The sequence below is a fragment of the Apteryx mantelli genome, chromosome 2, assembly GCF_036417845.1.
Source record: "Apteryx mantelli isolate bAptMan1 chromosome 2, bAptMan1.hap1, whole genome shotgun sequence".
NCBI lineage: Eukaryota > Metazoa > Chordata > Aves > Apterygiformes > Apterygidae > Apteryx > Apteryx mantelli.
Window position 1 is genome coordinate 61,723,006 of NC_089979.1, and position 26,449 is coordinate 61,749,454.

At 35.9% G+C, this 26,449-nt stretch overlaps 1 protein-coding gene across 2 annotated transcripts in view; it reads left to right on the plus strand.

Annotated features, from left to right (window-relative positions):
- The window catches only part of DOK6 (docking protein 6), a 266,798-nt gene that overhangs the window by 228,557 nt on the left and 11,792 nt on the right, over positions 1 to 26,449 (plus strand). The window lies entirely within an intron of this gene.

Genomic DNA, 26,449 nt, shown 5'->3' on the forward strand with positions numbered 1-26,449 from the left:
CTCAATATCCATTATAACTCTGAATCCTGGGAAAGCAGATCAGTGCCTTTAATTGCCACCAGCTATGAGTGTGGCCTTGGCATTGAAAGTGCTTAAAATCTTTCAAAAGCTTTCAGTCCTTCTGAAGACCAGGCTGTCAGGGCAAAGGCTTCATAAAACAAGGCGAATAGTTCCAAATGATCTATTTAAGTGTTTTCTATACAGACTATGTCCATGAAAACCTAAACATTTTGACAAATTAAAAAAAGAAATAAATAAAGTATTTCTCTGATAACCTTTTTCTTTTCCTCACTCTAAAATTTAATAAATCATTTTCTCAGATCTCATAGCTTATGCTGTGAAGTGGGACCATTGAACTGGCACAGATAATACAACAGTCTCTTCCATCTGGAGGAGAGTGGTAGACAGTTCCCATGGAAATTATTGGAAATAGCCTGTTTATCTCTGAAACTAGATTTTTTTCCCACTGAGAAACAGGCTGACTTGGAGAAATGTTATACGTAATCACCATCTTTGTTTTATGTACATGATGGAATAAGGGATATTAGTCATTAAACATCACTAATGTCTGATCCTGAAATCAAATAAATGATCATGCCTTAATTTCTTATCATAATTCCTCAAAAATGTTTACTTTTGCTTGTTTTATTGTTACATTTTTACTGCTAACACTTGTTTCACTAACATGAAATTTCCATTTCATCTTTTTGCTTGAAAGTCTGAGTCAGACTAAGAAGCCAAAAGTAGACTGAAAATAGCTGAGGTACCTCAGGGTGGGAGGAGAAGGAACAAGAGGTGTGAGTGAGAGGATATATTTTTGAGAATTTTTTTCTGGAAAGATTGGTTTTCAAAAAGTGGATAATCAATATTACTTTGGGTCCCTCCCATCAAGAAACTGTGTGCCAGGATTTAAGCTTCTTTTGAATAAACACTGTATTTTCATGGATGGATTTAGTTTGGTTGTGTTTTGGGGTATCTTAGAAGTAAGTGGAAATGCATTAAACTCATTTCTCCCCTGATTATTGTTCCCTTAGGATCAGTCCATTGTCTCTCGGGCTTATTTTATAGTTACTAACAATGAGAATCTTCATGTTTTGATCTAACTGTGGCAGGGCTATATGGTTTATCATTTATTTGACCTAGAAGAAAGGTAATGTTTAATATCACAGACTTCTGTAATCCTATTGCAAATAGAGAGGGAAGAGGAGGAAGGTGAGGTTATATTTTACAGTGACTCAGAAAAATGAAACATTTTGTTCTCTGCCCTCCAATGTTAATAAAAGCACTGTAGTGACAATAATATATACCCTTTATCAGGATGGAAAGAACAGAAACGTATGTTCTGCCTTCTGGCAAGAATAATGATTATGCATTTTATCTGTCAAATCTATCTGTATATATAATGCTTCTAGAAACATAGTATCTGTGTACTGAAATACGTGAAACCTGAATTAACAGTTCTACAAAACAAAGTCATGATGAAAAGAGAAAACATGTTCTGAATTATGTACGTTGCTTTTAGGAAAAGGATTATTTTGGGGGACTTTATGCTATGAGATAGTGGCCACAAATAATAGCACATCTTTAAATATTTTGAGAAGTACAATATGAAATATAATCCAATAATTTAACAAAATATCAACAATGTAACTGGTGAAGCTAGGAATTAAAATTGCCTTCTAAAGCCTTTAAAAATATATATTATATTGATATCAGTCAATTGGTTGATTCAAATTTACACTTATTTTATGAATAAATTTAATTTTATAAATTATAAGAAAGTTTACTCAAAGCTACTTTTTAACTTTGAAAACTGGTTGTCTCTTGTGTAACATGAAAGTGCTCATAACCTTATTTTTTCACAGTGCATCCATAAAGAAGCTAACTTCTACACCTGCACTTGGCTAGACCTATATTTACATCACTTTATTTTCCTATTTGTTAAAATAAGACAGATCATTTTTAGGAATGGCCTTTAACTGATATTTTCTCTCTTTGATTGCATTCACATTATTTAGCTTGCATTTCTTTTAGCAACAACAATCAAAACCAATTTTGGACCATTGTTTTGATGGACTTATTCAATCTTTTATTAGTATATTTTTGTTGATGACAACAGCTTTCTTATTTTCAAGGCTGCATTTAACATGACAAGGAGATTAAGCACTGACATCAAACAAGGGGAACTAAGATTGTCTCCAAGCAAATTACCTATTGGTAATCATTTTTAAAGGATTAGTTTACACTCATAGATTTTGGTGAACATTGGGGTTATTAATCTGTTTTGTCAGAAGTATTTTATTTATTTTAATTTTCAATTGAAATTTCCTAGCAAAAAGGAGAAAAAGTCCAGTATACTTCCTCACTAACGTTTGAGATGTGATCCACATATCTATTTTGATTTTTCCTGGCAGGATAAATATAATAGATAAAATTGTAGTTCTTTTCACTGCATTACCAAATGTCATCACAGTATACAATAAAATTCAGACATAAGACAATAGAAAAAAGCCTGTTGGAGCACAATTGAGCTTTTTATAAGAAAAATATGAAATACAAGCATAAAAGACTCAGATAAAAAGGTGAATGAAAATGCAGGAATACTGATTTTCATTTGTGGGAAAGTTTTATCTTAATGCTTAGTCTTTTTTCATATTAAGTCTGTTGTGGTGGTGTTCACATTGAACACCCATATAGGAAAAAGTGTGTTATTTTACTTCATTGGCATTTCTCTCATTCTAAAAATAATAATCTTAGAATGAGATGATATTATATACTTGTAAGTGTCACAAAATCATAACCCATCATCAAGACCTATGTGGTTTTAGTCAAAAGTATATAGTAAATGTGATGGTAACAGTTGGCTCTATGGCACAGTCTTATTATAGTTCTCAAATGGCTGAAAACTTCTTGGAGCAGAGGCACCTAGATTTTACCCAAAGGAGAGGCTTTTTCAACTTGCCTTGAGACCAAGAGACATGAAAAGAACAGCTTAGCTGACTATTTCCCACAGGTCAAGATGCATGCTAGGCTTCTTTGTCACATGCACAGCATGTAGCCGTGGACTACAATTAGAGCGCTCTAGGAGCTATATTTATTGTCATTATTGTCACTAAATGCCAAAAAGTACATTTCACTGCAAGAAAATTTATTTCTTGCCCTAAGGAGACTACAGTCTGTCGGTAAATGGAAAAAGAGCCAGTATTAGCACATATCTGAGGTATGCTTACTTCGGGTGGAAATTCCATAGTTTTTAGTGAAAATAAGAAGGAGTGAACTCTACCAGAGGCTGTTGTATAAAATTGGAAATTTCTACTAATTTCAAATGTTAGAATAGATAAGGGGAGGAAAAACTTGGAAGGAGAGGTGTATTTGAAAATGCATGATCAAACTAACTTCTTAGTCTGTAATTTATCATATTACTTTTTTTTTAGTTATATAGTAGATTATTCATTCTCATGTTTAAAAGAGTTCTATTTTTCTCAGGGAGTCTATTTTCCTTATCACTTACTCAATTGATCTCAGTCCACTGTTAGAACTTCTCATTAAAGATTACTTTATGATATAAATGTTAGCTGTTTCCTTTACCCAGGCCATAAACTGCTAATGAGTTTAACTGCTAATGTCTAAATAATGTCCAGTGTCTAAGCCTCAAAACAAGGTACAAACAGTCAGCTTGTAAAGACTAAAAATGTGGTCCCTCTGGACATTCTCAAACTTGGCAAACCCAACAGGTTCATAGACAAAATGCCATTTTGTGATCAGAAGGGACTGCAGTTACCAGACTGCTTAAATGCATCCATATCACTATTAGAGAAAAAGGTAAGTTACGTAAATACTCCTCTAGACAGAGCTTCACATCAGTAGATGTTAGATCTTTAAAAGGAAAATGGGATGGGCTAAACCAGTATTAATTTTTCTTTGTGTGTGTGTGTGTGTTTGTGTGTGTGTGTTACTGTACAGGAACAGGAATGTTTACAAACCAGAAGTTAAGTATGTTGTAAAGCAATAGAAATATTATAGTGCAGCAACCTCTCCAACTTCTACTTTGATCCACTATTAATCATTATTAATTTAATCAGACTCATTCCTGCTCTGGATTGGATTGGTCTACTTAGAGTGCTGCAAAAATTGGGTTGATGATTGCCTGTAAATCGTTCTTCTGTCTGGCTAAGCACCAAACCCCTTCCCAATCAAAAGTGACAGCTTCAAAGGAATGCTTTAATACAAGTACAAGTACAATATTTGATAAGAAAAGTTGAGTTGTACTCACTGAAATATCACGACAGGGGAACAGCGTTGTTAGTTATACTGTGCCAACAAAATTCCAGGCAGACTATTCATCTAACTGAAGCAGAATATCTATTGAGATAGGCTGTATTTCATGTTTATACATATTTTTGCTATTTGGAAGAACTTTCCAATGTGTATCTTTTATGCTTTTCCTCTTTTGTCTGATACTATGATGATCTCAAGTGCAGCACAAATTCCTTTTTCCTGGAGAAATGATTTACTATGCATTTTTACATGAAAGTAGGCAATTCTTAGAGCAGTCTTATCATAGTTCTGCACGTAGTCCTGAAAGTGGGAGAACTGCTATTTGCTTAGCAAAATTAAACCTGCAGTGTGGGATTCCTTTGCCATAATTTTAGCATAATGGCAGGATGCAGACATTTATTTTCTGGTGAAACATTAAAAGTTAATAATATTCCTTCTTCTACAGGTTGTGCATCTAAATCCAAAAAACAGTTCATGTTTTGGTTTGACTTAAGTCAGTCTGTACTTTCATACAGTGTCTGATATCAGATAACCAAAGTATTATCATCATCATTATTATCATCATTATTAATTTTAGAAAATGTTGGTTTTAAATCTCCTTCTTACTAAACATATCATCAGACTTTTCAGCTCCTTTCTGAAAATATACATGATGGTTAAATCTGACTGGCATCTGTCAGAGTCCAATACTCTGTGACCAGGTTCTTTTAAATGCTCCACATGTGGAGGGTATAATGTTCAATATCAGATTTACTTATTTGAAGAATATATTTGACATGACACAGGATTTTGACTTAGCAGAGTGATACAGCAATATACTGTAATCACAATACACTTGTTAATATAAAAATTGCAATATACAGCTGAGTCACAATGCAAACATGATTCCCATTACCAGTCTCTATAATATGCTTGCCGTCAGGATGCTGGGTGCCCCCAGTTGCCAGGAAGGAGTATGTGAGTTGAAACCAGCTCAAGCCCATTGCTCTCTTCAAAGTTCTTTTATTAATTGCTCAGTTTTTACACTCTGTGTTGGGCTGAGCCGCATATACACTCCCCCAAAGCGGCTCTGGGTAACTCAGGGAGATATTCACCCTCTCATGATTAAATCAGGGAAAAACATTTACAGCCTGTTGATCCACTCAACTGAGATAGCCATTCATCTAAAACAAAGGCCACTTTGGTCCCATTTGTGTTGAGATAAATTCAGCTTTCTTTGGGACAGCTGTGGGCAGTCACACCCTGCATTCATCCCTGAGCTCCATGGGGACATGGCCCTCACCCATCTCCTCTGAGCCTTCTTCCATTGTAGGGGTTTATTGGTTGACCACAGCATCTGATGGCATGTTCCTGTGTGAGAAAATGCAGCCTGGAAACATAAGCACATTCCAAACTGGAATACTGTGCTATGTAACGGAAGAAAAAATTTCTAGGCCCATTTATTTTTTATGAGCTTAACTAAATATGGTGTGGCTTCAGAACCAGGGAATTAAGATCTATTGTTCCATACAGTGCAGAACAGGAGGAGCTGACAATGTCCTTGGTGTAAACAGGGATTGGGACACTGAATTACATAGGGTTGGTCCCAAATCAACTGTTCTGCTGTCTTTTAAAAATAATCCTAAAATATGAAACCATATTCCAATCAATTTGATTCACAAAAGTTTGGTTTGGTACACTTAACGCTACCAAAAGAAGTGATTTTGGGCTGGGGGGAACACTGAACTAGAGGGCACACAAGCTTTTTGTCTTTTGTAGTGCCATAGTAAGGCAGGGATTGGCATCATGGAAATTGTTAAATGAGTGATGTCAAATAACGTTCTTGAATGGTCGCAAACCTTTGAGTGTCCTGACTAGTTATGTGATTAGGAAAATGACAGCTTGGATTGTAGGCATGGAAACCGTACACTGTCCCTTCACTGAACCAATGGAGATCCCAGTGGAAGAATAATAAACCCCCCATTGTGTGACATTTCTTTATCAAGGGAATCTCCTTTAAACTGGATCCCTGGGCGGCCACCATCAATAACAATGTATGGCAACAGCATAGATTTAGCCCAGATATGTACAGCTTTTTTCAGACAGCTGTGACCTTTTACCAGATTGCCAGGGTTATCCCAGATTTGTCATCCTCCTTACTGCATTCTTCATGAGAGGATAGTGATGAGCCCAGTCAACACTCTTGTTATAAAAGCAGGCTTCTGCACCTACATTAGTAATCTGAACATGTAGCATCTGAGTGGATAAAAGGTATTCCCTTTCATTCAGCAGACTGTGTGAAATAGAAGTAGTTTTTCCCTCAATTTCTAAAGCAAAGATACCCACAAAAGGCATCAGTCTGACATATCATCTGCAACAGTTGTAAATGCCGGAAGTCTGAGCAAAGAAATGAAAAGTGGTCCTATATTCTCAAAATAGAGTTTGAAACTGCAGTTCAGGGGCTGGAAGTTTATTTTAAAAAGCTTTCCAATATTTCAAGAGTAGTGCTTCAAAGTAGTTTTATTTTGTATTCTTTATTAAAATTTGTTTGAGCTTTTACCAGTTCATAGAGAGAAAAGTGGGAAAAATTAAAGAATTCCTATATGATCAAACAGCTGTTTGATATTATCTGTACTTCTCTTTGGGATGTATTATTTAATTCCTTATAGTTTGTATGATATATCCAAAATGGTGGGGAAAGTTCTGTCTTTAACTCCTGTACTCAAGCTGCAATAGCAGCAGTGTATTGCACTAGAATATTACATATACTGTTGCATATGTATGATAACTCTAAGTATTGTCTTGTTTACTGTGTATGAGTTACTTGAGTTCAGAGCCTGACCTGCCTTGCATACAAAATCAGCCTAGAATTGCCTATAGCAGTCAGAGCAAATCACCCTGTCAATAGCTTATCTATGAAACTTCATGTGTAGGTCTGGCAACGTCTCCAGAGTTGTCTGTACACTTATATGGTATTAAAATAGAAACAACCTTTTCTTTTTTTCTAAATTATTATCGTAAATATTTTTGCTGACTTTGAAAAGCAGGTTAACACTTTCCATACAAACTAGGCTTTTGAAGAACTATTTTTTTAAAATAACTCCAAGGTGAAAACATTTCCACTTCAGGACCTGGTCAAGTACATTTTTCAGTCAATGATCAGAAATGTATATGTACATCATCCCCTTTTGCAGCTGCAATTCATCAAACTTCAGAGTCATATTAGGTGGAAATCTTTTGCAAGACAGGAAATCAATTAGAAGGATGTGGGTTAAAAAAAAAGTTCTTAAAATTTCTACCTGTTTCACATAGAAGGATGACAATGTGTCTTTGTGTCTTGATAAATAAGGGATACTTTTTTATTTCACATAGGCTTTATGGCTTTTTTCTCAATACTGTAGTTTGCTTTCTTTTGCTCTGAATCGCATGGCGCTAAGTGAATGGAATAGACAGAGACAAACTCCCTTGTTAGTCTAAATGCATCACCAAATTTAAACTGTTCTGATTTGCATACACTTATGTGGGGAAAATTAAAATTTGCTCTTTCCTGCATTATACATTGCCAAACCCATAGTTTGGCAGTGAATATGATAGAAACATTGGACAGAAGAGAGAATAGTCATATCGGCAGTTCATGTTGAGACTCAAGTAACAGGTCACACGCCTCTCTCCTTGCTTCTGTCTGTCAGTGGTGACTGCTCTAGGTTATATCCATACAGAACAAATCTTGCAGCTACCACACGTGGCTGGCTGTGCTTCAAGCCTTAGAAAATGTCTACTCAGCCTGGAGGAGTCTTTGATTAGTCCTCTGTCACCTTCCACTCCTTTTCCAGAACGAGTCTAACCTAAAGGGCTGTGACAGGTTCCACAAAGCATCATTCAAAACCTGCAGCTGAAGGGAGAAAATGCAGCATGTCTTTAAAATATGCTTACAGCCCTGCTGCATACATAAAGATAAAGCTAAAGATAAAGATAAAGATAAAGCTGTGCATGTCCCCAGCCACATATATTTTTGCAAAAGGAAGAGGTAGCCTTTTTGAATCATTCATTACATCTGCACTTGGAAATGAGCCTTTAGGACTAGATTTTGTGAACTCATTTCTTTGTCTTTACCCACGTGGATTGTTTCTTAGTCTTTGTCAGCCACTATCAAATAATCCTGAACTAACTGGCTACCTCCTGTATCCACAAGGACCATAGTGTTTGGGAGTAGTCTATTCCTTACTCTTTCTTCTTGCCAGGATATTAGGTAGAGTTATTCTTACTGAAGCATGGGGAGATAGCTTCAAACTGCAGGAGTTTTATTCCTACAAGGTTCCAGCAACTTCTTCAATGTTTCAAAAGATTTCCACCTAATGCAGTTCTGCAGCTGAATGAATCACAGCTCCAAGCCAGGTGGCATATGCCTTGTGACTGTACACTCACATAAATACGCTTCAGCAGAAGCCTAAATGGAACCGCATCTTTTTGCAACCATCTGTTCTTACAGATATCTGCAACAATAAAAAAATAAAGGCTTTAAATGCTGCTGTGCTGTTTTAAACCTTAAAAGCATTTCCTATTGGTCTCTCATTTTATTCTGAGAAGCTCAATTTGTTTCACTTAAAAATAACCTAGCTGCCATGTTTGTTGCTATTCTGTTTATGAATTTTGGAGAATCTGACTACAGCTGACATACCTGTATATAAATATTTATAAAACAGAAACTTTTTCATGCTGGAAAGTGCTGGGTTGCCCTCTGGTGAATGTAACTTGTCTTTGGCTGTGCATTTTATAATACCTTACAGGGTGAAATCATTCTCTTATTGAGGTTTTGGGGAGTTTTTTTGCTGTTGTGTTTTTTGGGGTGGGAGTAGAGAGGGTGCATGTGATTTGTCCATAAAGAATACTGCAATGGCTCTGCCACAAAGCTAATAATCTTTAACTGTTGCTCATTTATGGCATTGCATCACATTGCTGTTATGATTTTTTGACTGTAAAAATACTCAGTTGGAAAAATATTATTAAACTTGTATAATTAGATTGCACTTCCTCAGTTAATATAGTTTCTATAATGTAAACAATTTCCAGCCTACAAGGCCTATGTTAATCTCTGGACACCTGTGGTTTATCCAAAATAATTAAGTCTATGTGCCACATATCTGGCAAGCAATACTTCTTAGGCATCAGCCTTTGCAAGGGGCAAAATGGCACAGACATCATACCTAATTAAATGACAGGCAGCTTTTACCTGCATATAACTCCCTGACAGTATATATTTCCAGGAAAAGCATTTGTTCCCTTTTTCCATCATGCCTTATTTTCAGCAAAGTAATAGAGCGGGGGAAGGTAGCTTTTGACCACACTGGGAAAGGTGTCAGGCCCTGACCCGCGACCTGCAGTCGCCTGCTCCCTCGAGGCCAGAGGCGCCTTCCAGGGGAATGAGCTTTCTGCCCCTGTGCCTTCTCCCAGGAAAGGGGGGGACGACATGTCACACCAATTATCCGAGCTGTGGGCAGCATCAGGAAAACTGGCTGCTCTGCGAAGCCGTGGCCAGAGTCCCAATTACTGGATTAGGCAGAGGTTTTTTCCTACTGTTACCCCTGCACCTCATGGTCATGCTGCTGTGTGCCAGGACCTGTGGGGACAACTGGGTATGACTGCAGCAAGGGGCTTTCGAAAATGAGGTCGTGAGCCTTCACAGGGGACGGAAGTACCCAGGTTGAATTTAAATCAGTTTTTGCTTTCAAAACTCAGAGTTCGTGTTTACGGAGTTTGGGCGTGAGCCCCCTAAAAGAGGTGGCACTGCTGAGAAGCTGTTGTGCACCCAGGCAGCCTTCACGCTAGAGGCCTCCGTGGAAATGCAATGCCGTGGGCAGTGCAAGGGATACTGCGTGGGAGCGCCCAGGCTGGTGTTGCTCATTTAGTTATTCTTAGTTTTAAGCATCGCAACAAATTGTTAAGAGTTCCTGGTTAAGCAGGAGACATGAAAAAGGAAAAGTGGCGCTGGTATCTGGAACAGTGATAGAGATCGGGGTGATGCCTGGGTGCGCGAAAAGCTGCGTCCCGCTTCAGAGCGCTGTTTGGTTGAGGAAAGAAAAATAATCCATCTCATCCAGACTGTTCAAATGACAGCAGGGATTCACAGCAAATTCACAGCAAAACTCTGCCAAAAAGCATAACAGAATGTGAAATATAATAGGCCATCGCTTTATCAGGAAATGCAGCCTTTGGAAACAAACTTTCCTTTTTTCAGGTGTGACTAGAATATTCTCATCCCAATGCTTTATTTCCAAATGATACACTTTTCTGGTGCGTGAAACAAAATTGTGTTGTAATACATTTAATTAATATGCACAGTTTTCAGCAGGTGTGCTGACTTCTTATATGACACTGGGACATTCTGCTAAGTGCTGTGACACGATGGCAGCTGTGATGAATGGAGCCAAGATATTAAAATCTTTTAAGCAGCAAGAGTATTCCAGGTGAAATAAAGCACCAGTTTAAAAAAAAAATTGATTTATTTAGAGTTTCTAAGACAGGTAAACAGCCAAAAAGGTCCAGCAAGATATAGGTAATAAAATGGTTAACAGAGTGTTGCAGCTTACTGTATTTCCATATATTTCTCTTCATTTCCCTCAATAATATTTTGTATATGCTCTATAAAGCATCCTTTTTTATTGAGTCCCCTTTAAATGTATAGGCATTTGAGGAATATATAATACTGAAAGACAGTTTTTACTTGAGAAATGATCTGGATAGATGAAATAAAGCCAACTTAGAAATAAAGGCAATGAGACCAAAATAGTAAAATAGTAAAAATTTTAAAAAATGGAAAATCTACTAGAATATTTTTAATTCTTGTTATTAAGGTATACATTTACCACAGATCCCTCTGTAACACTTAATGGAAATTTGTTATGTCACTATGTGTGATAATCCTGATAAAATTTAAAAAGGATGGTTATGGAAATAGTTAAACAAAGGGATATATGAATCTTTAGTAAAATTAAGTTATATCTGATCATCTGAAATAGTTTTCAATAATCATCTATTGCTTGACAATATTTGGATGATTTGGGAATATTTGTGAAAATATAAAAAATAATATTTTGATAAATTATAGTGAAATTATTTCTCCAAATGTTAAAAAATTCCAATATGTCTGTTGCTTGTCATTTATCATTGACCAGTTTTTCAATTCTTATTCAATGAAGAAAAAGAAAAGATGGACAGAAGACAAGTGGCATAAGGCCAACTGGCTCTTATTTATGAAAACAAAAGTATATGCATCCCATTGGAGTCTAAGAATTTTAAAGTTTTCTCAAAGATAAGCAAAGAAATAAATGTGTTTGCCAAGGGAGGTTAAGTTATTCCATTTCATGAAGCTATTGAATATATAAATACTTTGCCATCTATAATGAGTAGCAATACAAATTCAAACAATCTGTAAAAAATCTAGCATCTGGAAACTGTCTTTGAAAAATAAAGACCCCCTAATTTATTAAATAATATTATATGTTGTATATAGTGGCAGTAATAATTTCAACAGCAGACTTGGGATGGCCACAGGGAACAAATTGCAAATACATACTTTACTAGCAAATACTTCGGCCAGGTCTATTTGCAAAAAAGATCACCAAGTAAGCCTATCTTTTGCATATGAGCATTTATTGTCATTTAATTTAGAGACAAGTACTACTGAAATAGATGTACTCACTAGTCATTTCTGGAAAGGCAAGAGCTAGACACTAACAGGAGGAAAATAAGAAAAGGGTCTCCTTGAAGAAGTGCTCTCCATCTCGCCAAGAAGGATTGTTCTCCATGTCTGTGTCCTACCTTTGATCATCAAGGAGTAAAGGTTGCACAGATACTACTGTTACTATTGAATAATAATAAGAGTATTTTAGTATCCATTTGATGCTCTAATCAGAACATCATCCCAGACATGCTCACTGCAAGGGACAGATCCTCTTAATGGTTTGGTTTGGTTTGGTTTGGTTTTGCTTAGAAATTATGCTCAGTGGTTTCATAACTTCTAGTTGTTAAGTTTAAAAAAAAAACTTTAGGTTCTTGTTCGGTGAAAATAAGTCATTGAAAAATCTGAAAAGGATCTTATGCAAAATCAGGTAGATGGCAGAAGAGCTAAACTCTGGTCAAAGGGTGATACTCAGTGAACCAAAAATTACATCCTATTTTGAGGAAAGGAGGAAATGCTTCCTGTCAGATGGAGCTTCTGTTTTTAAACTTAGTCAAGAATGCTCTTTAGAATACTAAAATAAAACTTCCTTTTCCTCCATTTCAGTTCTTGCAAAGGTGCTGCTGTCCAAGCACAGTAGATACTAGATCACTTCTTTTTTTCTTTTTTTGCATGACCCAAGTATGCAGAGAAAGGAGAAAAAAGAAAGCATGTGCTGTAGAGGTTTTTCTTTTCTCTTTTCTCCGTTCTTTTATTTTCCTTTCAATTTAGATTCCTTTGTCTGCTTTTCAGGGGGAAGGAAATGCAAGAAATTGTGACACATTCAAGGCAATTAATTTCTAGAATGAGGAAGAATAATTTTTAGCTGGCAGAAACAGTAGCTGCATTTTTCAGTGTGCTCGTTTTAGCTCCTGCTTCCTCATTTTTGCAGTTAAAGTAACAATTTAGTAAAGATAGGTTTTGTGATGCATTATGGTGGTCCAGTTGCCTGAATCATTGCTACTTAGCCATTCTATCAAAGGCTTAAAAAGTGAATCTCCCCTTGCTCATTGCCCCTGCTGAAATCCCTGGGTGTCTTCTGAACACCACAGTTACAAGAGTAAAGCACGTGGTCTCAAAGCCTTCAGCAGGCTCAGGTCTGAATGTCTCCTAAATTCAGATAGCTCCCCAGTTGTGTTTTAAATTCAGTTCCTGTCTATCCTCTAAAGCAAATGGCCAGGCAGATTCCACGCCCCAACAAAGGTCCTTTTTTAGCGGGTGATTGTTCTCATGAAGCTCTCTAAAAAGGCAAGAATGTTTGTTTAATTTTGTTTTGCCTTTCAGAGAGAATTTCTGAAGCCAGGGACTTTTGTACTGAGTATTCACTGGCTGACATTTTGAGCTAGTGTTTGAGCTATTTTAGAGGCTCCTATACGTATGCCTGCATTTCATTAAATATCCATCCTAAAGGAACGGAAATGGGAGAATGCAAAGATCTCGTGAGAGATACAGCTCTCCAAGAAAGATGTAATACTCCTTCCTCTGTGCCTTAGTAGTCTTCATGTCTGCAGCCGCAAGACTATATAAAGAAAATTATTTTTACTGTAAGTTCTAGCTATGGGATGTAAATTTGGTAATTTTATGATGCAAAATCAATGTCCTGAGTAATCAGGATGGTGTAGTCCTCGCTGGTGTGAGCTATAACATAATAAATTTTAGTCTTTGTTCTTCTAGTGGTATAAATCATTTATATTTTGTCATTAATAGCATAGCTTCTTCTATCAGAGTTATCTGACACTTAACTAGTTCCAGTCTGGGGCACACTCAGCTAAGAACCCCTCAGTACTGCTTCACTATCTTTAGTTTTAAACAAATGATATGTAGAAGTCATCACAATTACTAATTTTTAATTATTGCTTCTCCAGGGAGAATGAGACTGTAAAGAGATAAAAAAAGACATATGCTTTCTTCTTTATTTTAGGAATTTGCTTTGTCAGGCATTTTTTAAATTTATTTTTCTCCTAAAATTGTCCTCAATATGCTCTTAAAATAGAGCATATATAAGTTTAATTTTAGTCTGACTTTATGCTTACAACCTGGAGCAAATACCTTATATGGCATGGTTTTGCAAGCTGCCATTTTGTCTTCATGTAAAAGTATGTCATCATGTTTCAACAGCTATAGTACTTTCAGAGTAATTTCTGCTAAAATTATGCTTTAATTTCCTTTTAAATCACAGCTGATTTACAGCTCTCTGAATTCCCATTTTTTCCAGTTGGAAAGCTACTTAAATTCTGTTATTTATTTCTGTCCTTTTAGAGCTGTACTAATAAACCTAGAAATATATGCGTAAGTTAATATTTTTTTCAGTGTTTGCGAAGAAGTGGTGCCATAACTCAAGAATATCATCTCATATTGTATGCTTCTACATTATACATTGTTCTGGTTTGATATGAACTCGAAGTAGAAATAGCACAAACAGCAACAAACCCTGGCGAGGGAAGGAGGGAAGGCAAAGTTGCTTGGAGTCTCTTCTGTGCCCTGGTGTATTCGGAGCAGTGATATACAAAAGGCTGCTCTGAATTTCACTTGCCTCAGTGTTGCTGCCAATAGCTGCAAATGGCTGGAGCACTGGGTGATCTAGCCGTACATGAGCAATCCCCCAGGTTTCATTCAGGAGTTTGTGCATGGTGTGCAAAGGGAGTGAGCAATGTAAAGGTGGAGGGGACATATCTGCCATCCTTTATGTTACTTCTTTTTTCTCTTCTGTTGCTGCTGGCTCCATGCCATCCACCTTGCTCTTAGCTAAGCTGCTACTGAACACTGGTATCTCTAACCTTCAGCCATCCCAGGCGCTTCATCTTTGCTCACCTTGTCCTCTGATGTTGTATGCTACTACTACAGGCACGCATAATGAATTTAACTTCTGCATTACAGCTCTGCCTAATCCGAGCCAATAGCAAAATTGCCATCAGGACTAACCTTGCTTTATTTTAAAACACTCTTTTCTCCAAACATTTGTAGGAAATATAATTACTTTATATGTGTCATGTTCTGCATACCATTGTTGGTTATTGCCTGGTGCTGTGGGTACTATTTTTTAATTTCCTAGCTTGCTTTAATAATGCTTAACTAATAGGCACTGAGAGAGGACAGAATGAATGTCACTTAAGAGATTATAGTTTCCTACATCTTCTTGCCTGTACTTTCAGCAAATTGGTCAACTAATTTGCCAGAACGCACTGTTTTTTCTTAGGACTGACTTTGTGAGGCCAAAACTGGCCTCAATGAGCAGAGAAGTAGGAAAAGCCAAGAAATGGGAAACAGTATTTGCAGGTTTAATAACAAATTTTCAGAGAGAAGACACATGGGCAGTAATTCAGGTGTGATGATTATTGTTGTTGGTATTCAAAGTATAGCTATTTATTTATTTATTTATTTATTTTTGTACGGGAGGAGAAATAAAGTGCTTTGGCTTACTCTTTTTTCTCCAGTCATTCATGAGAATAAAGAAAAAAGGACTTCTCCCATCTCAAGACACAAGCAGATCTGCCAGTTTGACACATCTTTTTCAGATTTACCTTAGCTCATTTCCTCTAGCTTTACACGAGTCTGATTAAAATGACACAGCTTGTTCACACTGAATCACAGTGAATTCCCTTTAAGGAAAAAAAGCAAAAGAACGCCACTTGCATCCCTCAGTGAATTACAGCCATTGTTTTTGATTTCCTAGTGGGTAATTGAAGGCTTTTACAGCTAGAAGAAATTATTTATAGAGTCATGAAAAATGGATTAACTTTCCTGAATGCTTCATTGATGTTTTAGGCATCTACTTTATTCCAATTAAACTTATAAGATCCAAAATCAATGAACTTCTTTATTTTAGAGAATAAATCCTGCAGAAAAATAATTTGTTTGGCCTGTGTGAACTGCCTTATTTCCACATATTTTATGTATGTAATCCCTGAAAGGAAAGAAAGAATTCAAAGTGCTGGTAAGCCAAATACAGATAGAAATCTTCCCCCAGTTCCTTCAGCACAAAAGCCTGACTCTAGACAGGAGCCTGGGAATTTTCATACTGGGTTAGACCTATGTCCCTTTAATAAAATATTATACAGAGGCTGCTACCAGATGCTTTGTAGGAAGGTACGGGAACATGCAGGAGATATGAAAAATGTCTCCAAAATTAGGTTTGTCTGGGTTCCTAATAGGTAGAGAATTTATCAAAATCAAAATATACCTTAATTATCTCTCGTGAAACCTGTTTTCTGCATTTTTTCATGTGCAATATGCATGTTTCTCATCCGCAAATTGTAAAATTTGATTTCCAATGCAGATCAATCTTTACTGTTTTATCTCAAGAGAATACTTGGCTAACTAAAGATAAATGAAAGGTAAAAGAATTCGATGAAGTCCTCAGCAGAGTTCTTACAGGTTAAAACTGAATTCATTTAAAAAATACAATACAGACTTTATGCAGTGAAAGATTTAATTCTCAGTCTGGACACTGAAGGATGCAGTGCAAAGATGGGAAGACCTCGCGTTAAATAAGAGTAACCAGAATGGGTCACTGTTATCATGTTAACAATTAGCCTCAAGTGTTGAGGTAGCTCAGGATTGGATCCACAAAGATACTTAGCTCAAGCTTGTTCAAATCATCCTGTATGGGATGACTTTTTACCCATTTATAAACCCCACACCTGTCTGTGTGTCTGTGCCCTGAGATATTTTAGATAGGCAAAGATTTTTATTTCTGATTTGGTGAATCATGCCTGGATATTATCCTGGATAAACTGGTTAATATGAGACATCTGAACTACATCCTGTCACCTACAGGAAGCATTAAGTTGTTTTTCTTCAAAGATTGTTCAAGAGGCCTGCTTGAGACAGAAAAAATATTGATTGAGAAATAGAAAAAGTCCTATTTTTTCCTGAATACAATCTCAGCTTAAGTTTCCTCTCCAGAATATAAAATAAACTCAAAATCCTAAATAAGTATAGCATTTGGCTAGCGTGCAAAATTCCTTACCAGAAAAATGTTAATTGCATTTTCAAGAAGAGCTTTGCAGCTTGCTCTTACAAGCAGGCATTGAACACATAATGATCCCATTGCTTAAACTGAACGGTTATCTCTTGATAAGTGTGTAAGCTTATTTTGTTTGCTGCTGCTCTTCAAAACTATCTGCTGGTTTTCTGCTTCCAGAAGTAAGATGGGATTTTGCCGTGAAGATGGTAGCAGAAAGTGAGTTTTTAAACACACTTTTTCTATAATTTCATTGTGATAGGAAAGCAATCTCTGTCATGGTTTTCTAAATTTGCAATTAGCTATCATCACGCTTTCATTGGGTTAGCACCTCTGATTCATTTGATTTAAGAAACATCTTTATTTTACAAACATGTTTAATGAATGTGTGGCAGTCAGCAGATTGTTATTTTAGTGGGAAATTATCAAAGTATTCCTAAATTCAGAGTATAGTTTTTCAGTTATTCAGCCTATCCTTTTAAGCTGTTCTTTGCAGACATAGTGCAGATGAAGTCCTATTTTAAAGAAACTCAAGCAACCTTAAGTTTAAGGCAAGCCTCTAGTTTCAGGCAGTTTTTAAAACAGACAGTTTTAGATTGTCTAATATGAAATTAGAAATTCATTATTCCACTTTACCTCTGTTGTATCAGTAGATTGCATGAGGCCTTTACAGTGTTTTCTGGAATAGCTTATCCAAGGGGAAATGTCAACATCAACATAATTTAAAATGCAATAAATATTTAACAGTGAAATACTCTATACCATCAGACTGATATGCAAGTATAAATTTGCATTTTTACATTGCATTTTTAGTAAGATACTTCATGTCAAATCAGTAGAAGATTTAGGTTTTTTGGTTTTTTTTAACATGGCACTGATAATATCCTTCTTTGAACTGGACATTTAGTTCAGCTTTGGAAGAAATGCAACAAAAACAATTTGAGTAAGGGAAAAACATCCAGTAAAGTGACAAATTGGTAAATCAGGATGATAACACTGCTTACATAGCCACCTATTTTAACTTATTCTGGTAGATGTAATTTTCAAGGATGTAAAAGAAAATTATATTCTAAATTATTTATGTATAGAGATCAACAATCAGTTGACTCATATAATGACTTTCTGCTCCTGACAGGAATCAAAAGCGAAAGAAGATAGCTAAGTGTAGAACTTTACCTACTTAAATACAGTAGAAAGTCATTACTGAGTCAAATAAACTGAGGTCACACAATTTTAGCTATCTTCTTTTGCATTTATTTCTTATTTTATTGCCTTTATATTCTTCCCACTCTTCAGGTTATTCCAGTTGAACAGTATTTTTTCCTAGTAGTTCCTTATTGTTGATATGTTACGTACCCATAAGGCAAAGTACTTTAAATACCAAAAACATTATCTTGCCAGAGTTTTCCTTAGCTATGTAATCTTCCCCCAAACCTCCTTTAACCTTTCCCATAACCACTTATTGTCAGAACATTCATTTCTTATTACTTTTTCATCTTATTTCTTATTATCTAATTCAAATGTTTTCTGACATAAAGAATTTATGTCATCTGCAGGAGTTCCTCCTCTGCCATCTTCTTTTTCTTTCCTTAGTGTTGCTGATGTGGCCTGTCTCAGCTTTGTGAGGCTTTTATTTAAAAAGTCTGTGATTATGTACAGTTCATTAGGTTTTGAGCTTGAATCAGAAAATGAAACTACCTTCATTCTCCACAAAAAAAAAAAAACACTTAGTCTCTGTTTACTTTTGTTGTAAATGAAATAATTGTACTTTAAACAGGCATAAAAATTTCAAGATTGGCGTTGTTATTTTCATAAATAATACTTATACTTTCAACTTGCGTGAAGATATTTTATATTAGTTTCTTGTTGGCTGAGTCTGTGGCTGAAAGGATAAATTGGTCCTGGGATGCTCCCCACCGTGTATGAAGTACTCAGCCATTTCAGCTAGCTTTGTTAGGGCACTAATTCAAGATCATATTCAGAGCCCTAAGTAACGTGTTGATCATTTTGAGACATGCCAGTATTAAACTGTTTGGTCACTTTTCCTGTCAAAAGCTTTTCTTCAAGATCCTGATGCTGCTATCTTTCACTATGAAACAAAATCTCTGGCCAGAGCCACTTCTTTAATGGGTGCAAATTGTACCATGTATGTAATGACTTAGAGAAAACTACCACTCTCCTAATATAATATGCTAGTCAGGAAGAATGACTGAGTGTTTTCTTTAACTGATTTAAAACACGTTCATTTGTTTTTCTCAGAAAATCAAATGACTGAAAATAAAGTATTGCAGAGTATCATAGAATAGTTCAAGCTGGAAGAGGCCTCTGGAGCTCATTTGGTCCAACTGCTCGCTCAATGCAGGGCTAGCTTAGATCAGGTTTCCCCAACAAATAGTTGAAAATTGTTAATTGGTTTAAAACATGGGTGCAGAAAATTTCACTTTTGCAGAATCTCTGAAACTGAACTTAGAAAACCTTTCTATCTGAAAATTTTCATCTGGAGAATTCTATTTGTTTTGAAGCAAAGCTGTAGCCTAATTTTCTGTTACATGAGAACAGAGTTATGCCTGCTTCTGCTGTGCTGGCGTAGCTCAGGAGCTGAACTCAGTATGGAGGGAGAGGGAAGACTATTTTGGTGTTGTAACATTAGCACAAGCATGGCAAGTGTAAATAAAGAGCTGTAAAGATGAAACCAATTAATCTCTGTAAAGACCACTGCAATCTGTATATGGAAGGTGATGTAACATGTACCAGCTTATTGTTCTTATCTGCATGTTGGCTCAGAAGGCAGGAGTAAAATTATTACCACCCCAGTCAGATTCACTCCTATTTAATTTCTCACTACTTCCAGGATGCATGCATACAAATATGTATTACAATAGGAGAGCACAAGCATCAAAGAGATGTAATACATGAAACAGATTGCTCTTCCCAAATATGTGTCATATTTTGGCTGCAGGAATAGTTGGTGGGCAAAAAGGGGAAAAAACTATTGGGTAATGTTTGAGATGTGTGCAGAATAACTTTCTTCTTCTTTCCATCTTCTAGACAGAGATGCTAGGCAGCAGGCATTTATATACGTCTCCTCCTTTTATACACACACAGAGGCATAGAAAGCTGTTCCTATGAATAAAAAGATATATTATTAGGAAAAAATCCCCAATGGACTAACAATAATCGGTTGGTCACGGGAAACCTACTCACCTTTGAGAAAGATGTGGTTGATTCTGTGCTGTTCCTACCACAAGAACTACATCACCTTGTGATGGCTTAAGTAGTCTTAAGGAGAGAGTGGGTTTTGAAGGTGAAATACACTTTACATGCACTGAGAGAGCAGGTATTCAAAAGCAGTATCTTGAAACACAACTACAACTAACCTATTGACTAACCAACCTACCCTTTAGTCAATAGGTTAGCTGTAGACATGTTTTTGAGATGGTGCTTTTAAATACTTGCTCTTTTCAGATAGCAATACAGGTGAAATAGTGCTTTTTTTTCTGTACATAGAGTTTACGTGCAATTAATATTATTTGTAGGTACCGAAATGATCAGCACTAATACAAAGACATAAGGACATGCATTTTATTGATTTCAAAATATTAACATATAAATGTATTCATCATAAAACGCCAGTGTTCTCGTGCCAAAATTGGAATGAGGAAAACTTCTTCTTTAAGACAGAAAAAATGGACATATTGTAGATTTACTTTTTTTTAAAACTGCCAAAAAATTATTCCTGCAATCTTTTCTACCTGCATATGTAAAATATTGTCTTCCCTAGAGGAGACCCTGATGATAATACCAGAAACTTTTATGGTGCGCAGTAGTCTTCCAGTTCTGGAAAGTGATGGAAATCTGTAATGAATACCTTCCAGTCAGATATTTAGTGATCTTGTAACTGGCAAAAATGGATTCTTCATTTCATTTACAATTTCAAAGAAAATTAAAATTATATTTAATTGAGAATGAAAATGAAATATTCTGAAATGTTAGTAGGATTTTTTACATTCTTTCCCTAAATGTATTTCCTATAAATTTCAGGACAAATTTAAAATATACTGGTTCAAAATTATTTCAGATACAAACTAAACCCTTTTATTAAAAATGTGTCTCAAAAAATCTGTTTCCAAATATTTGTTTTCCCCTCAAAAAGATAGATGTTTGATGAAATATAAAATTATTTTATAAAATGTAACCGTTTGGGCCCAGCTGTGCTCCCTGAAGTGCTAATTCCAGTATCTGTTAAATTCAAGGGAAAGTTTGGATTTCTTTATTTGGAACTGAATCAGGCCCACAGTTTCACTTTCAATAAGTATATGAAAATCAATATGCTCTAATGTAGCTTATACTATTATTCAGTTTCCATCTGCTCCTTTCCATTGCCTCTTTTTGTGACTGACAGCATAATAATTGCTGTACCAATTAATGCCCTTGCAATCCAACTGCATCGTTACAGCAGAATAAATGTTTTGCTTTGTAGCAGTTTGCCCTAGCATGAAACTTTGCTTTAGTTATCCCAATCAACTAACGGCAGAAAAGGAAAAGATGCTTTCTCATCAACAGCTCAATAGGAGATACTGTATATTGAATACAGAAATGTTGGCAGAATTTTAACCAGTATCAATTTATAAATAGGATAACAGCAATCATTTATTTTCTGCCTTAAATGAAACTATCCTATTTGATGCAATAATAGCCACTTAACGTGATTTGAGATTGTAGTAGGGTTTTTTTGAGAACCATTTTCTTTACCCAGAATAAAATATGAATTTTGTCTTTCTTTGCAACAAAAGCTCTTAGGAAGATAAAAGCTTCCATCAGAAATAAGCAGTCATAATAATTTATTTTCTTGCAATAAGTGTTTTATTTTCCCTAGTGGACTCTCAATGCATAGCTGCAGTGACCTTCCCATTTTGTGCTGCATCTTTACAATAATGCCGCCAAGAATATTAGACATTGAAGCATCTTGAGACATCAGTCCCCATCAAAACCATGTCCTCAGTACAATCCTTGGGCCTTCTCTTATATATTTCTACTGCTGTTGGAAAAGTCCTTAGAAGATATAAATCTAGATTAAAGGCTGGTACTAGTTTTGTGGACTTTTCTGGCTGAAGGGCCACATTTATTGCCTAGTGGGAATTGTGTGAGAAAACAAAATGCAACTAACTCTTTCTCACCTACATTTCATTCCTCAAACATCTGTTAGCTAATTGGGTTTTTTTACACCTCCTTGCAACATCCTTTGTGAATAAAATCTCATCATCTCAGTTTCACTGACTTCCAAACTGTTCTGTTTATTGTGAATACCAGAATTTGCAAATGGATACTTCTAAAAAAGAAAAGATTGCTTTAGTGTGCAGAGTGATTTACTTTTCTAGCTCTTAGCTTGAACTGACTAATTCGTATAAATTTCTTTTTAACAACCATGTTTTTCTATAGCATTTGCAATCACAGAACTTTTGTCCTCATGAAGTCTCAGAGCACTCCCATGTACATATATACAAAGCATATTAATAAAGATATCCAATTGGCTTTAATTTAATGACTTCAATTTTGTGCTCATAATCTTGGGAATGAAAGTGCCAAGTTTTATTTTCAAATATGATTATTATCATAACCTAGAAAAGTAAAACTACATTAGAAGAACATCATTTTGTTTGTAAAGTCATCTGTTCAGGGGGTTAGGAAGTCCCAGATGAAAACTTGCTGTGCAGCTGCAAAGAACTGTTTCTATATTTTATCTAATGACTATCTAATATGAGGTACTTAAAAAGCTCTACAGCAGAAGCTGAAACACAGGAGTCTCTGGTCCTATTAATTTTTAATCATTGTACTGTAAAAATATACATATATTTTAGATATTATAGCAGGACAGTTTAGCCACAGGGTTTCAAAAGTGATCCTGCATCAAAAGCATCAGTAGTCTGGTGGCAATATCATTCTCCTGAATTTGGATATGTATTACTCAGGTCATCATTCTCCAAACAAATTTTCTGGCACCGAAGCCAGTCAGAGAAAAATCTCACCATCTCTTGCCCTTGGCTGCTTGTGCCTGCTCCTCAGCTGTGCCAGTGCAACGATTCATTGGGCTGTTTGCAAACCAGATCACCAAAGGGCTGCAGTCTGCAAAGGAGCTAGCTGCAAGGGCACAACTGAGGGACAGCCCTATGGGTACAGAAGAGGAAGGGGACATTTTCAGCTGATTTTCCACTACAGAAAGTGCAATGTCAAACCCTGCCCAGAGGGAGAGGGGCATTTGAGGCCAGGATTTGAACATCACGGATGAGTGCTCTAACCAGAGAACATTGGATAAAAGAATCCCTTGAATTCTTGTATTAAAAAGAAAAGTGTGACCCTGTCTTCTTTTAGAAAAGAAGTGAACCAGGCCCCTGCCTTCTGGTTCAGATTCTGAATTCTGAACCCCGGAGAGAAACATTTCCCAATAAGCAGCAGCAAAGTAGCTTTTAAAACTTGCTCAGTTGTGCAAGTTTTTTCTTAGAAGCTGTGATCAATCTACTTATATAAACACCCATCACTCTGTTACTAGGAAACCACAGGGTTTTTCCTCTAAAGAATTGTTATAAATAAGTACCATGTCATGATATAAGATCTTTATGTATACTGCCTCTGTTTCCAACATAATTAAGATCAGGAAAAATCTAATTTTGGTCTAATTTGCCAGATTACATTAAATTATCCTTATGTACCATTCATACTTAATTGGTTTGGACTACAGCTTCATTGCGTTCTCTGATCCTGACAGTAAATCTGAATAAAGGCCGAAGTAGACTGAATAATACTTGCCTTTTCAAGGTCCTGTCTTAGAAAAGAAAAAAATATATTTCCTATGTAAGCCACAAGAAGAAAGCTCCACCAACTCTCCTGGTGTCTTCAGCTCACAAAGCGTGTAATATTCAAAATCCTCACACTGACTTCAGAAGAACTGTACAGAAGAGTTTATCTAGTATTCTTGAAAACAGCTGTGGTACCAAAGAGCTGCAAAGTCCACAAACAGAATTCTCCTACTTCTCTCTTAACCTGTTAAGACACAAATATAACACAGCAAATATTCCAGCAGAAGCTTAGAAAACTGTGGAATTTATTTCTTTGCTTCAAAAGCTTTTCCTGTATCTTTAGATTCAAAATCTAAACCTTAACTGTAGAAACTCTGCAATAGTTAAGACTCTGTAAGGCTGGTGAGATGATCAGTATTAAAATAATTTTTAGTAAGAATGAAAATGAAATAGTGGATTATAATTTAGAATTTCCCCTCTGGGAAATACTAAATTTAAAAAAAAGCTCTGCATTGAACAAAACCCTAAAATTCGGAAATTTTCCCATTGAAAATCTTAAGTCAGCCTGAAAACCATGGCACTATTTCATTGTTTTACCACTGTTAGATATTTTTATTCATTTTATTTAAATGCTGTGATATAGTTTCCTAAACTGACAAATTCTCTATTACCCATAGCTTGCTCATTTCATTTGATCTGTCCTCTATTCTTTTTATTATTATTTTCATAGAATAATGTTGTATGTTCCGTGAATGTTATGTTCTATGAAAATAGTGGCTTGGGCCGAGCCCTGGCGTCTTAGACCTTTTGGCTCTGTTGAGCGGCTTTTTTAATCTTTTGGATCTAAGACAGTCTCCCTCTCTGAGCACATACGCAGCCAGGGAGGAAGTCACTTAGCCTCATTGACCCCTTTGGTTACAGAATGGCTTAAATCAGTCCTGTTGTGAGATTTAGCGGCTACAATTTTCTTTTAAAGATCAGTAAGAGACGTGCTAGCATCTAAAGCATACATTCAGGAAATGAAAGACTTGAATTTAATCTCCTTCTTAACCTTAGTACATTCAATTGATCTTCTATATTTTAAGAGATGGCCTTAATGCCTTGTCTAGAAATTATCTTAGGATGGGGCGCTCTTCATCACTTTACAGAAGTTGGGCAAGGAATTCAGAATTGGTCAGATGAGAGACAGAGCACACTTGGCTGGCAAGTGTTTCTAGTCCTGCTTCTTGTTGCAGGGCCTGTTTGTTTTACTTTTTTTTTTTGATTCAATACAATAACGGAATGGAAGAAAATGGTACCTTGACATATTTTAATGATCTTTCTTGGTAAGAAAGAAACAAATTTTGCAGAGCCAATCATGCGACTGGATTAAAAGTTCCATATGGGCCATTAAAGACTGTGATTCTAGCCTCTGAGTAAAAAGAAAATATGGCCTTACATCCTTAGAAAGAAAAATGACAGATTTGGAACACCAAATTAACAGTCATTACAGTCATGCAACTTTCTATAGATTGGCTTGCATTAAATAAAAAAAAAAAACTAACACTATCTGCAATGCAAATACCAAATAAAAGTAAAAATGTGTAAAGACCTCACTTAATATTCTCCCTGGTTAAAATTTGCTCAAAGTAGAGCTTTTCAGATTATTCTCAGACAACATGCTATCTGTTTTTTCAGTACTTTTAGTTTGCAGCTCAGACCTTACAGCCACTGTACGTTTCAATTCAGTTTGATGCAAAAGCTTCTTGAAGCAGAAAATATTTAAACTTAGCATCTCAGTCAGGGTTTTCATAGCCAATGTGGATTTAATCTAGTGAATGAATAATAAAGATATGCATACAGAAATCATTCTGCTTTGTCATACTCTGAAAGGGAATTCAGTCTGTAGTTTTATTGTCTCCAGTGTCACTGAGATGTACCTTTCAGTCTGTTTTTTATTTAGTGTGTGTGTGGGGGGGTTGTTTGTTTTCTCTCTCTTGGCCCTAATATTGCCACTGATGTACTCATTTTTGGGTGAATTGAGGTTTTCTTCATGAAGCAGGCAGTAAGTAACAGTTATTATAGCCAGACTTTTCCAAGTACAACAGTAATGATAAAGTTTTGCCAAATCCAATCAGCAGCATTCTTAGTTCCAGTACTACTAGGTCAGTCTAGCAAACTGATACTTATTTTGAAGTGTTTCAATGTGAAATGAATTATTCAGCATAAGAGTATATACTTTGTCAAAGCCATCCTTTAATTTAAAATCTGTGGTTGAAGGAAAACTATTATTTTGTATTCCTACATATAATACATGTATTAAAGACATTTCAAAAAAAATTATCCAAAACCATTTTAATTCCAGGCTTCAGTATACCTTTCCAAAATTGGAAAATATACTTTGGATGAAGATACATACTTTGGAACTAAGAGCAGTCAATGTTGCATCAGTCTTAGTTACTAATGAAATCTCAAACTCAAAAAAGTATTTTGAGATGGGTGAGTGATCATGATAGAGAATCATCATATGAGCGATATTCTATCGCCGGCTTATTTTGATTTTTCACAATCATTTCCCACCTCCTCAACTGTGAGTGAACAAGCCATGATTTTGTGAAACTCACTAGGACTTCTGAGAAAAGATCACAGATATACTTCTTCCCAACCAGTATTCTCACACACAAACTATATCCCATCTCAAGATTGATCTTGAAATGACTATTTTTACCTGGCACAAAC